The sequence below is a fragment of the Leptonychotes weddellii genome, chromosome 3 (genome assembly GCF_054177405.1).
Source record: "Leptonychotes weddellii isolate Sample4059 chromosome 3, ASM5417740v2, whole genome shotgun sequence".
NCBI lineage: Eukaryota > Metazoa > Chordata > Mammalia > Carnivora > Phocidae > Leptonychotes > Leptonychotes weddellii.
This window is the reverse complement of record NC_138371.1, coordinates 1791026-1803008: the sequence shown is the minus strand read 5'-3', so window position 1 is coordinate 1803008 and position 11983 is coordinate 1791026. Positions and strand designations below refer to the sequence as shown.

General features: G+C 54.3%; 1 protein-coding gene across 6 annotated transcripts in view; it reads right to left on the bottom strand.

Moving 5' to 3' along the window:
* The window catches only part of HDAC4 (histone deacetylase 4), a 288348-nt gene that overhangs the window by 103352 nt on the left and 173013 nt on the right, over positions 1-11983 (bottom strand). The gene's annotated exons all lie outside the window — the stretch shown is intronic.

The window sequence follows — 11983 nt, the reverse complement described above, 5'->3', positions numbered from 1 at the left end:
CAAATAAATAAATAAAAATCTTAAAAAAAAAAAAAAGGTGAACTGAAACAGAGCCCTGCTCCACCGAAGGACAGAATGGCGACAAGTCCTCACGCGGCACTCCGGCCGAGGAGAGGGTGCCTCTGGGGCCCAGCGAGCTGGCTCCTGATCGGCCCAGAGCATCGCTCTCCTCACGGCCGGTGACAACAACCGGCCCACGCGGTGGCCAGCCAGCCTCCAGGAAAGTGTGTCAACACCACCTAAGTCCATTAGCGTGGGCACTGCTCACAGTGCTGCTCAAAATCCAACCTCCCTGGCCCCGCGGTTCTGCGAAATACTTAATACCGACACCGGGGCCGTTTATGAAGCCACGTTCCCTGGGCCCCAAAGTGCCCTGCGTCACAGGCATGCTCTGCAGCAGCCCATCAGGGTGACCGTGGGCCACGCAGGCACCAGGGTGGGGGGACAGGCCCAGGGCCACAGCCTGCTCAGGGTCCCAAGGACGTCACATGGCCACACACTCAGGGAGTGTGGAATTAGGCCCCAGGAATTAGCAGTGGGCTTCTTTTTAAAGTCGAGGGTACCTTCCTGATTTTAAATGTACATGGAGACTCCTGTGGCCAATGTGAAAAGCAGCACAATAAGGAAAACTATCCCAACCCGACCTCTCAAAAGATATGGATCGATGTCTGGGGGTCCCGTCAGCCCAGTCACATCACTAAATCCTGGCTTCAGACAAAAACCAACCAACTACCCAACCAACCATGAGCGTTTTCCCATCTCCCTGATGTTAACTGGCCTCCACAGAAATATCCTCGAGCTGGACTTTAACCACTCAGGGTCCAACATGCTTTGCGCCAGTCTGTCCCTACCGTTGATGCTAGGCCCACAGAAATGATGCGTCCCGGGGCCCGCGGTGAAGGGGGCACGTGGGGACCCACCAGCCAGCCTCAGCTGCGCGCCTGCTCCCGGGGCTCATTCCCTGGCGCTCCGCACGGCCCCCGACCGCTGAAGACAGCTGCCTCCCACTTCTGTTTCTCTTCCTCCGTCGCCGGCAGCCCGGGCTGGGGGGATGGCATACCTAAACCCAGGACAATGGGCCAGGAGGAAGGAAGAGCTGACCAGGCTTCACAGACGGCTGGCTGGTGCCCAGGGCAGGGACCCCCGTTCTCACGTCCGCACGAGGCCAACGTAGGCCTGTACTTCTCCCTAAGCACGTCCCCCTGGCCTTCCTCACAGACAGATGCTTTTGAAAGGAAGGGGACAGCGAGGTTGCCTGTCCCCAAGGCCTGGTATCTGCCATCACGAAACAGAAGGAGAGACAGACGGACACGAGTAATTGCCCTTGTCATCTACTTCCCCGTGTAACTTGGAAAAGGTTAAGTCAAAAATGAAACACAGACTTTAAGTGCATTCTTCAACACTGTAAAGGCCTGGCATGCTCAGCGCTCAGAGGAGCCCGCTGTGAAGTGCCGGACCGTAGGTGTGAGCCCATTTCCCTCTAGAACCGGAACCGGAGGTTCTGCAAGCTACAGCGCAGGAAGCATGTCCTCTGACTTTGGTCAAGATGCTCCGGGGGCTTCTCACACAGCCTCCTGCTCACTTTCTGGGCGAGCACAGGCCAGGCCCAGTGACCCCCATCGGCCAGAACACAAGGTTTATCGAGAGGAACATAAATGGGGAGTCTCCTCGCAACGTGGGCGCTGGCTGCTGGCCTCCAGAAACACGTGCTGTTCGGCCGTGGGTTTTATTGAGCATTTGGGACTGAGGCGTTGTTCCCCACGGGGTCCTCAGAAATGGGGCCCTTTCCATCTTTAGCTCACTGGGTTTCCTGGTTCAAATCAAAAGGGTGCGTTCAGTAAGTTCAAAACCATTCTCCCATCTTGCCTCGTGGCACCACCAGCAGTGAGGTCCAGAGCTCCCACCCACAGCTGGACACTCAGATGTCACAGAGACAACCAGCGTCAGCCCGTGGCACGATAGTCCCCACGAGGAAGGTGTGCATCACAAGCACCCAGCCCTGGGGCCCAGGCCAGGTGCGCCGTGGGGGGAGGAGGAGCCAAGAGGAGAAGGGGGAGCAGGGGCGGAGCGGGGGGCACCGAGGGCAGGGCCGGTGCAAGCCTGGCTGGCCTGCACACCTTCCACCCTCACCCATCAGGTCTCCGTTGCTAGAACTCTAGGCTCTCTGTCAAGGCTCGGCCTCAGAAGCACCTCGTCCTGAGACCTGTGGCTGGTCCCACTGGTGGCAATCCTGGCTCCTTCCCGTCCACGGCTTCCTCCCCTCCCCCCTCCCCAGAGTCTCTTCCCGTGAGGGCTCCAGGCTGTGTAAAGCCTCCACCTGTGACTGACCCCCTTCCCCCTTTGCTGCTGCAGACTGGCATCCTAGGCCATGGCAGGCGAGGGAGCCTGGGAGGGTCACAGACCCGATCCAAGGCAGCGTGTTGAGGAGCAAGAGACCAGAGAGGGGAGCCGATGAGAGCATGCTGCAAGTCTCTTCTGCGCAGCATGGGACAAGGTTTTCTCTGTAGCGCATAAAGTTCTCCCATGCCACCTTTGGGAATACACAGAAAGTTCCGCTACACTCTAGAAGGCACGATGACAGGTGATGCCTGCTAGTGTTATGGGCCACAAATGCCTGGTAGCAAAGGAAAAGCCGGGCCCAGCCTGGAGCTGGAATGTCGTCAAGAGCCCTCAGGGCAGCGGGTCAAGCAAGGCCATCCACCTGCCTGTAATGACCGCCTAGAAACCAAAGCGGCTGGTTTAGAAACGGTTCCTTCCGTCAGCACACTGACCGGGTGCAGGCAGGTTCAGGGATGACGCAGGACTTTGGGTAGCACACAGGGCGAGCTTTCCCAGGAACCCGGCTTGCAACAACCCATTAACCATTGCCTCAGGTGACCTGGAACCCGGGGGTCTGGGGCAATGTCTCTTCAGCCACCTGGGACAGGTATTAATGAGAGTAAACATCACGCCTGGGCTCCCAGGGCCATAAAGCCAGGTCTCCTTTCAATGTGATCGCTCTCCCTGCAAGGAGAAGACTCATGCTCTCAACTAAATGGCTCTTAGGACTCTCCTACCTGTGGAAACAGCACAAATCACACTCACAGATTTCATATCTACATACACACACGCATAAAAGTTCGGCCTTGCGAGTAAAAAAGGACAAGCAAATTCAAACAGTGTGGGGATGATTTTTATTTTTCACCTATTAGACTGGAAATACCCTTTGAGGCTGGGGATCGAGAGGCCTCTGAATGCATCTTTAGAGGAAGCACAGGTGTCCCCCCCCTTCCTTTTGCGTTACATCACTTTGCTTTTAAGAAAGACCTACATTAGTACCTATTTTCAAAAGAAACCTGAAGAGGATTTTCACCTTTATGAGAAAAGGTGGAAAGAACACGTATGTGGAAAGCATCGGTTCTGCAGCGAGCCATCCCGGGGGCAGCGGCACCCACCCCCCCGCCAGCTCCTTCCCGGGAGCCTCTCTTGGCATGTTGGCGTCCAGCCGCCGAGCTCTGAGCTGTGTCTGGGAGCGTCTGGGCTTCATCTCCATTGATTTTGTGCATCTGTTAGCAAGTTGTGTCCTGAGTACCCGAAAAGCCTAAGAGAGGTGATTTTCTAGACCTGGGAACACTCAAAAAGGTTTCCATGTAAATTAGTGGTGATTGTTTCCTTGCTTTACACCGTTTTGGCTCTCAAAAGTTTTCATCGTATAGCTATGTATCAGGCATGCCCCAGGTGTGTGCTGGGGGGGCCGGGGGTTCAGCCCTACACGGGGCATTACTAATACTCATGAGACCCTCTCAACACACGTTTGCATTCTCCCTCTTCATACCCTTCCCAGGGGCATTAAGGCCAAAATGCAGGAGAGAAGCTTCCAGAAGCATGGAGTGCCACTAGCAGCTGTCCATTTCCAAGACCTACCATAAGCTGGCCCTAGGTACCCTTGAGCCCAGACCACTTGGAAAGCAGAAAAATGACTCCACCCGGGATAGAGGGGTCCCAGCCAACACCTCCTTCCATCTGTCACCCAGGCTGTCCTCAGGCCGGGGACGGGGTTTGCATCCCCCACAGTGCTTGCGGCTCGCCCCGCCCTGCCCTGTTCTGTCTGTTGGAGGTTTGGACGCAGTTCACGGCTCCAGCTCACTCTGCCTTTCTTATTAGAAACGCAACAGAATGACTGATGGTTAAATCAGAGGTCAGTTACTTCTGAGTTCATATTTAACCATCAGTTTACTTATCAAGATCCAACCCCAAAGGTCCCTATTCTTAGAAAAGCCCAAGGACAGATTGCTGCTCACTCTCCTGAACACCTGCAAACGTTAGGGAATTAAATGGAGCTCATTTTATTTAAAAAAAATTTTTTTTTTTTTAAGATTTTATTTATTTATTTGACAGAGAGAGAGACAGCGAGAGAGGGAACACAAGCAGGGGGAGAGGGAGAAGCAGGCTTCCCGCTGAGCAGGGAGCCCGATGCAGGGCTCGATCCCAGGACCCTGGGATCACGACCTGAGCCGAAGGCAGACGCTTAACGACTGAGCCACCCAGGCACCCCTGGAGCTCATTTTATTTCTCTACCTCAGCGGCATTATCCGACATGTGGTACGTAATATTCCTACAAAGACAGGGTGGTCTTGACTTTTATCCATTTGACTGGTTTTCATTCGAGAACTTTATGTATATATGTAAATCAGCTATGTAACTAAGAAGACTGTCTGAGTTTGGGGGTCCCCAGTTCCATTGTGGGGCTGGCCATGGGGAAGGACAGTGGCGAGGAACCCCCGGCCCCAGACACTTGTGTCCTACCCTTGTGCCCAGGTGCCCGCTAGGAAGCCCATCAGGTGTGCATATGCGGGGTCCGAAAGCAGAGCCACGGTGCACCGACCTCGCCTGCTGGTAACATGGCCTATTTTAGGTACCTTGCTAGCGGCACACAACCCTGAATACCCAGACACTTGACATTTATCGTTAGTTCCAGACAAACATCTTACGGTGCTACTAACAGGAGGCGCCTAGAAGAGTCCAATTCATGGGCTAGAAGGGTGGCTCCCAGGCTGGGGGCAGAGGGGGTCAGTGTTTCTGTTTGGGGAGATGAGCAAGTTCTGGGGATGGACGGTGCTGACAGCTGCAGGACAGTATGAGCACCCTTAACGCCATGGACTGCAACGCAAAGATGCAAAAGTGGTGAATTTCATGGACTGTATATTTTCCTGTAATACAAAAGTGAGCCGGGTTTACCGAGCTGCCATGTAACTTGGCAATCCCAAAACCAGGTATCTCCCCAGAACTCAACGCAGATGCTCCAACAGAAGCGCGTGCACAGATGTTCACAGCAACACGACTCACAACCACCCGAAAGCGCCAACAGCCCGACTGTCCATCCACTGACGGATGGATGGATACACAGACTGCAGAACAGACACACCGAGTATCATTCAGCCTTAACAAGGACGCACTGAAGCAGCTACAACACAGACGAGCCCTGAGAGTCTTGCGCTGAGTGAAAGAAGCCGACATAGCCACACGCGGCGTGACTCCGTGCACGTGGCCCGACCAGAGCCGGTGAACTCAGACCCAGAAAGGACATCAGTGTGGCCAGGGCCAGGGGGACGGGGAGTACCTGCCTAATGAACGCAGGGTTTCTTCTGGGGGTGGTGAAAATATTTTGGAACTATATCGTGGTGATGGTCGTACAATATTGTAAATGTACTAAACTGTACACCTCAAAATGGTAAATCATAAATTTTGTGTTATGTGAACTTTACCAGAATAAAAAAAGGAATGAGGAAAAAAATAAGTATTTTCCATAAAAGAGAAGGAAAAAACCTGAACAGATGTTTCGTATGGGGAAACGTCCTTCTCCCCACCGGCATGCCGTGGCCTGCTCTGCTCTCAGACGCGCTCACGGAGCCCGGACAGAAGCACTGGGGCAGTTCATGGGAATGAAGCACAGAAAGGCAGAGCCTCGGTCCCCGTTACGCGCTCCATCCTGCCTGACCAGCATCAGGAGAGCATCCTGAATTGGCAAGGAAGTGAGGCGCCATTTCAACCATTTAGAAAAACCCGTGGTTCACGTAGATACCTACTTGATTACAAACAGAATGAACAGCCAAATGACAGCATCGGATGGACACTGAAATAGTGCCCCTAACTTATAGAGAATACTCATATACCAAAAAGAAACAGCACGACAATAGAAAAACAGCAAAGAAAATGATAATTAGTAGCAAAAAATGAAAAACGTCAATAAACATATAGAAATATGGCTGCCCACAATCAAGGAAACACACACAGGATGTGAGACAGGTTGGAAACTGAATGTGGAGAAGTGCCAGCAATGCGTGAGACCGCGGGGTGAGTCGTGGCCCCGCGCCCCCGGGGAGGTGCAGTCCCTGCGCAGCTGCACCCTCCCCACTGGTGGGAGAGGGAGGACTGCCGGGGGCCTGGGGGGGGGTTGCCGCCTGTCCTGGTTCCTACAGCTTTCCTATCTTGCCTGTGGAATCAGCAGGTGGTGCTGGGGGTCGGGGGGGGAGACAGAGCTAGACAGACAGACACATGCTCACTCGGGGCTGGTGTGGGTTGTACATGGCACCAGGTAACAAACAGTAGGGGTGAGCACTTGCCCTGGGTCGGCAGTTCCATTTCTACTCTGTCTGGACGAGTGCATGATGCACGCATGAGGATGCTAAAAACATGCGAGAAACTGGAAAGGACCTTAATGGTCAAGTACTCAAGTATTTTTGCTTATTTAAATTCATTATGGTTCATTGTGAGACTACAATAAACCATTAAAATCATATTTCTGAAGTATAAGCAACAAAAGAGAGAAATGTTAGCAATAAACGGAACACACGTCAGAGTACGATCCCAATCCCATAGAAGTCCACACACACACACACACACACACACACACACACACCCCCCGCAGATGACAGGGACTCACTTCAAACGTCAGAGCTTCCCTAGCTCCCAGCGCTGGAGTAACATTTTCCTCTTTGTAATCTCCAATTATTCAATAATTAACGGTAACAACGTACACGATCAGAGAGAGATTTTCATGTGCAAACACCCCTTGTGAAACAGCAGTGCCTGGACGCCACCAGAGGCCCTGCTTCCACACACACGACCCAGGGTTCCCGGGGCCCAGGGACACTGGGGCCTCCCGGGGTGCAGAGGGCTTGCCCCTCGACAGGCCGCACAGGAAGGTCTGCGGGGACGACTCTCTAAGGGACCCTTAAAGAGGAGGTCAGCGTCTGGGTGGCTGTCACCTTGGTTCCGCGGTGGCAGCTGTGGCCTTGTGTGTCGGGGGCAACCCCCCCATTAGTGCTCACAACGTCCCGTCGGTGAGGCTGAGTGCTAACGAGTTCCCAATACAAAAATATATTTGCAAAAAATGAAAAAAAAAAATACATTTATAAAATATCACTGCCCGTGGATGGAGGTGACGGGATGCATGTCCAAACCCAGAACCACGGCCAAGATGGTGACTCTGGCTGGTGCTGGGGGTTTCCAGCGTCCCGGCCCACAGCCATGTCCCGCCTCCTCTTCATGGTGCTCCCGACTCAGTCAGTGAGTGCTGTCCCGGTGCCCAGTCGCCTCTGAACCTGGTTGGGGGGTGCCCCTGGAGAAGACTATTGCACTTTGGGCCCCCGTTTGTTGCAGGCCTCCCAACGTCCATTGCCTTGGGCATATTTCCATATGAATTCTCACCTTGGCCTCGAGACTTGCCTTGGCCAGTGGGCAACAGCATCTATGATTTGGGATTCTGCTTAAAACATACTTGCCCTCCCGTGAGCTTGGAACTCTGAAAGCAGCAGATAACCCACCGGCCCCTAACTGCCTGCCACCCAGCAGACCAGAGAGTGAGGCCATTCCAGGTCACCCAGCCACCAGCTGGCCAAAGCTGACCACGGGAGCATGAGAGTGAGCCCACACCCGCAGAACAGCTCCAAAGACCCTCAGCAGACAAAACGCAGGCTGTGCTAAGCGCTGTGTCTGGGCGGTTTGTTACACAGCAAAAGCTAACTAACACACTACATAGCAGTTTTCAAGGTCCCTCTGAAACGGCAGCCGTCACCCCTCAAGCAGGAAGGGCCTTGTGCTGGCTTATGCCCCTTTTGCATAAAATGAATGCCTAAATCAGTGATCCTGACCTAAAGATGTACCACATTCAGATTTCAGATACCTTAAAACATAAAAATCACGTATGGCATCGTTACACTTAAAAATAACATGCGTGCAGCACAAGACCCGCAGGACTGGGAGCCCTGACGTGACCACTGGTGTCTGCCCACAGGGATTTGCATCAGGGACACGGGGACCCAGCCGACGGGAAGGGGAGGAAGAGCCAAGAGCTGAACCACAGGCCACGGAGTCCCTGTGTGGTATGTATAAGCAGCATGCACCCATGGACACAAGCATGGAGAGCCTGCAGAGTTCTTTCTTCAGACAGCAGCCCGAGTACCTGGAGGGCCCCAAAGTGGCAGTGTCTGCAGGGGAGCAGAGCCACGTCAGTCCTGCAAGGGGGACATCACCACATGGGATCTCTCCTGGAAGGGCACAGCTGGCCACGTGGGGACGGGGCACAGAACAGACCTCAGGCCTGGGATCCCAGCGGGAGGCAGGGACAGGCAGGCTTGATTAGGTAATGCTACAGTATTTTTTGACTTAAAACATTAAAAACATGTATTTCTTTGATAGCATTTTTTTTTTTTTTAAAGATTTTATTTATTTATTTGAGACAGAGAGAATGAGAGACAGAGAGCATGAGAGGGGGGAGGGTCAGAGGGAGAAGCAGACCCCCAGCTGAGCAGGGAGCCTGATGCGGGACTCAATCCCGGGACTCCAGGATCATGACCTGAGCCGAAGGCAGTCGCTTAACCAACTGAGCCACCCAGGCGCCCATCTTTGATAACATTTTTAAAAATTAAAAATAACACAACTAACTCCCCAAACGGCAAATCTGGATAATGGTCTTTTAATCATGTATGCAATTCCGGTTGATGAAATAGTTAACGGTTTTCTGGGCACAAACACTCACCACCCCCAAACTCACACTCTCCTCTGCCTCGGTGATGCCACTCCCTTGGGACCCCTTTGTGCAGAGAACTGACTGTCCAGGACAGAAATGGACACGGTGCCCGAATCGGCCACGACCAGCAAAGAAACTGCATCACAGACAAGTGCGACCTTGAGCGCTGAAACTTACAAAGGATCTATTTACCCGAAGTCAGCAATTTAAGTTATAGTTTAAAAACTATTCCCTTTTTAATCATAAAATCCTATGCAAGTTCACTGATGATTTAATGACAGGAATCAGACTGTATGTTCAAGGAATCTGACAAACACCACCACCAAATATCACCCACAACATGAAGGCTTACGAAGAGAGTTTCAATCATCCAAGCAGAAGCCAACTGACGTAATAACACAATCACAGAGGTTAGACGGCTTTTACAATCTCCATTTTACCTGAAAAAGTAAAACAAATGTGGACGCCTGGGTGGCTCAGGCGATTAAGCTTCTGCCTTTGGCTCAGGTCACAATCCCGGGGTCCTGCGATCGAGCCTTGTTTCATGCTCCTTGCCCAGGGGGGATTCTGCCTCTCCCTCTGCCCCTCCCCCCACTTGTTCTCTCCCCCCCTCACAAAAATAAGTAAAATCAAAAAAAATTTTAAAAATGATTAAAATGCAGAGAACATGTAAACTTGAGATTCTCCCTGTGTTTTTGAAAACCAGGCCTAGAGCCACATCTGTGGGGAGGCCAAATTGGTGTAGGGGCCACATCTGTGGAAGGGGGCAAATCTGGGGGGCCACACGTGTGAGAGCCACGTGTAGGGGGCTCCAACACCTCTTCGAGCATCCAGGCCTGTGGGTGAGGGGAGCTCTTGGGGGGACCCCTGGCATGAGGAGCACCCCGACAGCTAGCTGCTCCTGCATGGCCGGGTGGTACCTGCTCTGGAGCTTGCAGGTGCTGAGGTGAGGACTCAGGAAGGAGACTCTTCCATCTCCAGAGCAGTGACATGAAGTCCTGAAGCCCCAGGTGGGGACACAGGGTGTCAGGGAGGCCAGCCCCACTCCAGGCAGAGGCCCCAGGCAGGGGGGCAGCCTGGCCTTGCCCTGAAGCGGCGGCACTGACCCCTCCCAAGGGTCTTCATGGTTCTTGCTTCCTCGTCGACCCGATGATCCCCCTCATACATGGGTGGGCCTTGTCTCAATTTCTCACTTTCTAGTCAAAGCTGCAAATTCAGCTGACACACACATACGTCTTCCTCAAATCCCAGTCGGCACAGAAGGCCACCGCCGCCAGCTGGGGTATGGTCGCCCAGCCGCCCGCTGTGTGCAGGGCAGAACGCAGCTCCCGAGTTCTTCCCCCAGCCAGGCGGGGACTGGGCCCGCAGGGCGGCCAGGGCCAGACACGAGGCCGTGCGTGGGAGGGGCCTCACAGCGCAGGGGTGGGGGGCACGCCAGGATAAAGGACCTCCGGGAGCACACGGGGCCGTGGCCATGAAAGGGGTAGCCCGGGCTGGGCGGGTGGGCAGCATGTGCTAGCTACAGGAGAGCCAGGAGCCTGCTTTTAGGGCTCGCAGAGAGGGATGGAGGCCACTACATGGGCTACAGGTGGCCACGAGGAAGAACTCCAACAACTGTGACTTCCGGCTGGCAAGCGACCATCTCCTGAGGCCAGGCTCACACAGACTCCTCTCCTGGCCCCAGACACCGGGGGCACACGGCTGTGCCCACCTGTGACACAGGACCCCCGGGCTGCTCGGAATTCTACCGTCAAAACCACACAGCCTGGACGTCCAGCAGCTCAGGGACCCACCCTGGCCTAGGCTTGTCCTGAGCTGACCTGAGGAGGCCGGCCTAGTCAGGGGGAAAGCAGCAGACGCAGCAAGCGCAAACCCACACCCCAAACACCAAAGCAGCGGTCAGAACTCCCAAGACCCAGGGCCTGCCGTGCAGCTGGCCCGCACAGGCAGCTCCCATGAGGCCCGAGGACAGAGCTTTGGAGACGTGCCTTTGAAAGCGCTCACACATGGCTTGGGGCCTGAGGAGGGGGCCAGCTCAGGGGCACCCCGGGCCTGTGACGCAGCCCACCGAGCCAGGTGACACTGCTGGGCGGCCTCACCCAGCGAGTCCGCCGGCAAGCCCACACACAGAACCGACACCACTGGCCCGGGCACACTGACCTTTCCCTCACCTTCTCAACAGTGACTATTAAACAAATACTCTGCGCACTACTGGGCGTATACAAGGAGGGGAGGCTGAGACCCTGGGATGGAAGGAATCACTGGCTGGAAGCAGAAACAGACAGATGCACCATGCAGATTCTGCATGGCACCAGCTAAAGCCCGAAAAAGCCAAGGCTCAGCTGAGCAACGTCCGCCCACGGGCCGTACAGATCTCCATTGGAAGGGCGTCCTGGAAGCATCCGGTAGCACTGCGTATGGGCTCTTAATCCTCCACAGGCATGCTGAACCACAGAAGCCACCGAGCACATGTGGCCACAGAGGGCGTGAAACTCAGCCGGGCCAGATGGAGACGTGCTCTACGTGGATGGTCTACAATGGTCTCCCAAGACTCAGTGCGGACAACATTTTCAATATTGATTACACATTGAAATATCTCAGAAATGTGAGGTTAAATAAGATATATTGAGATTAATTTTACCTTTTGGTAGCCAGGCTCCCAGTGGTCCACACTGATCCCTGCCTCCTGGTATTGCCCCTCGTCTAGGCCCCTCCCAGGATGAGCTACGGTTGGTTTGCACGACCAGTAGAATAAGGCAGGGCAGCAAATAGATCACTTCCAAGTCCAGGCCACAGGAGACCTTGGGGCTTCCATGTTGGACACTCGGGCTGCTCACCGTGGGGGGCTTTGTTGGGGACGAGGCCTGAGCCTCCTGCCCATGACCACATGGGTGAGCCTGCAAGTGGGTCCCACAGGCCTGACCGTGGCCTCACGAGGGACCCCGAGTCACGGCCACTGGCTAGGAAGACCCT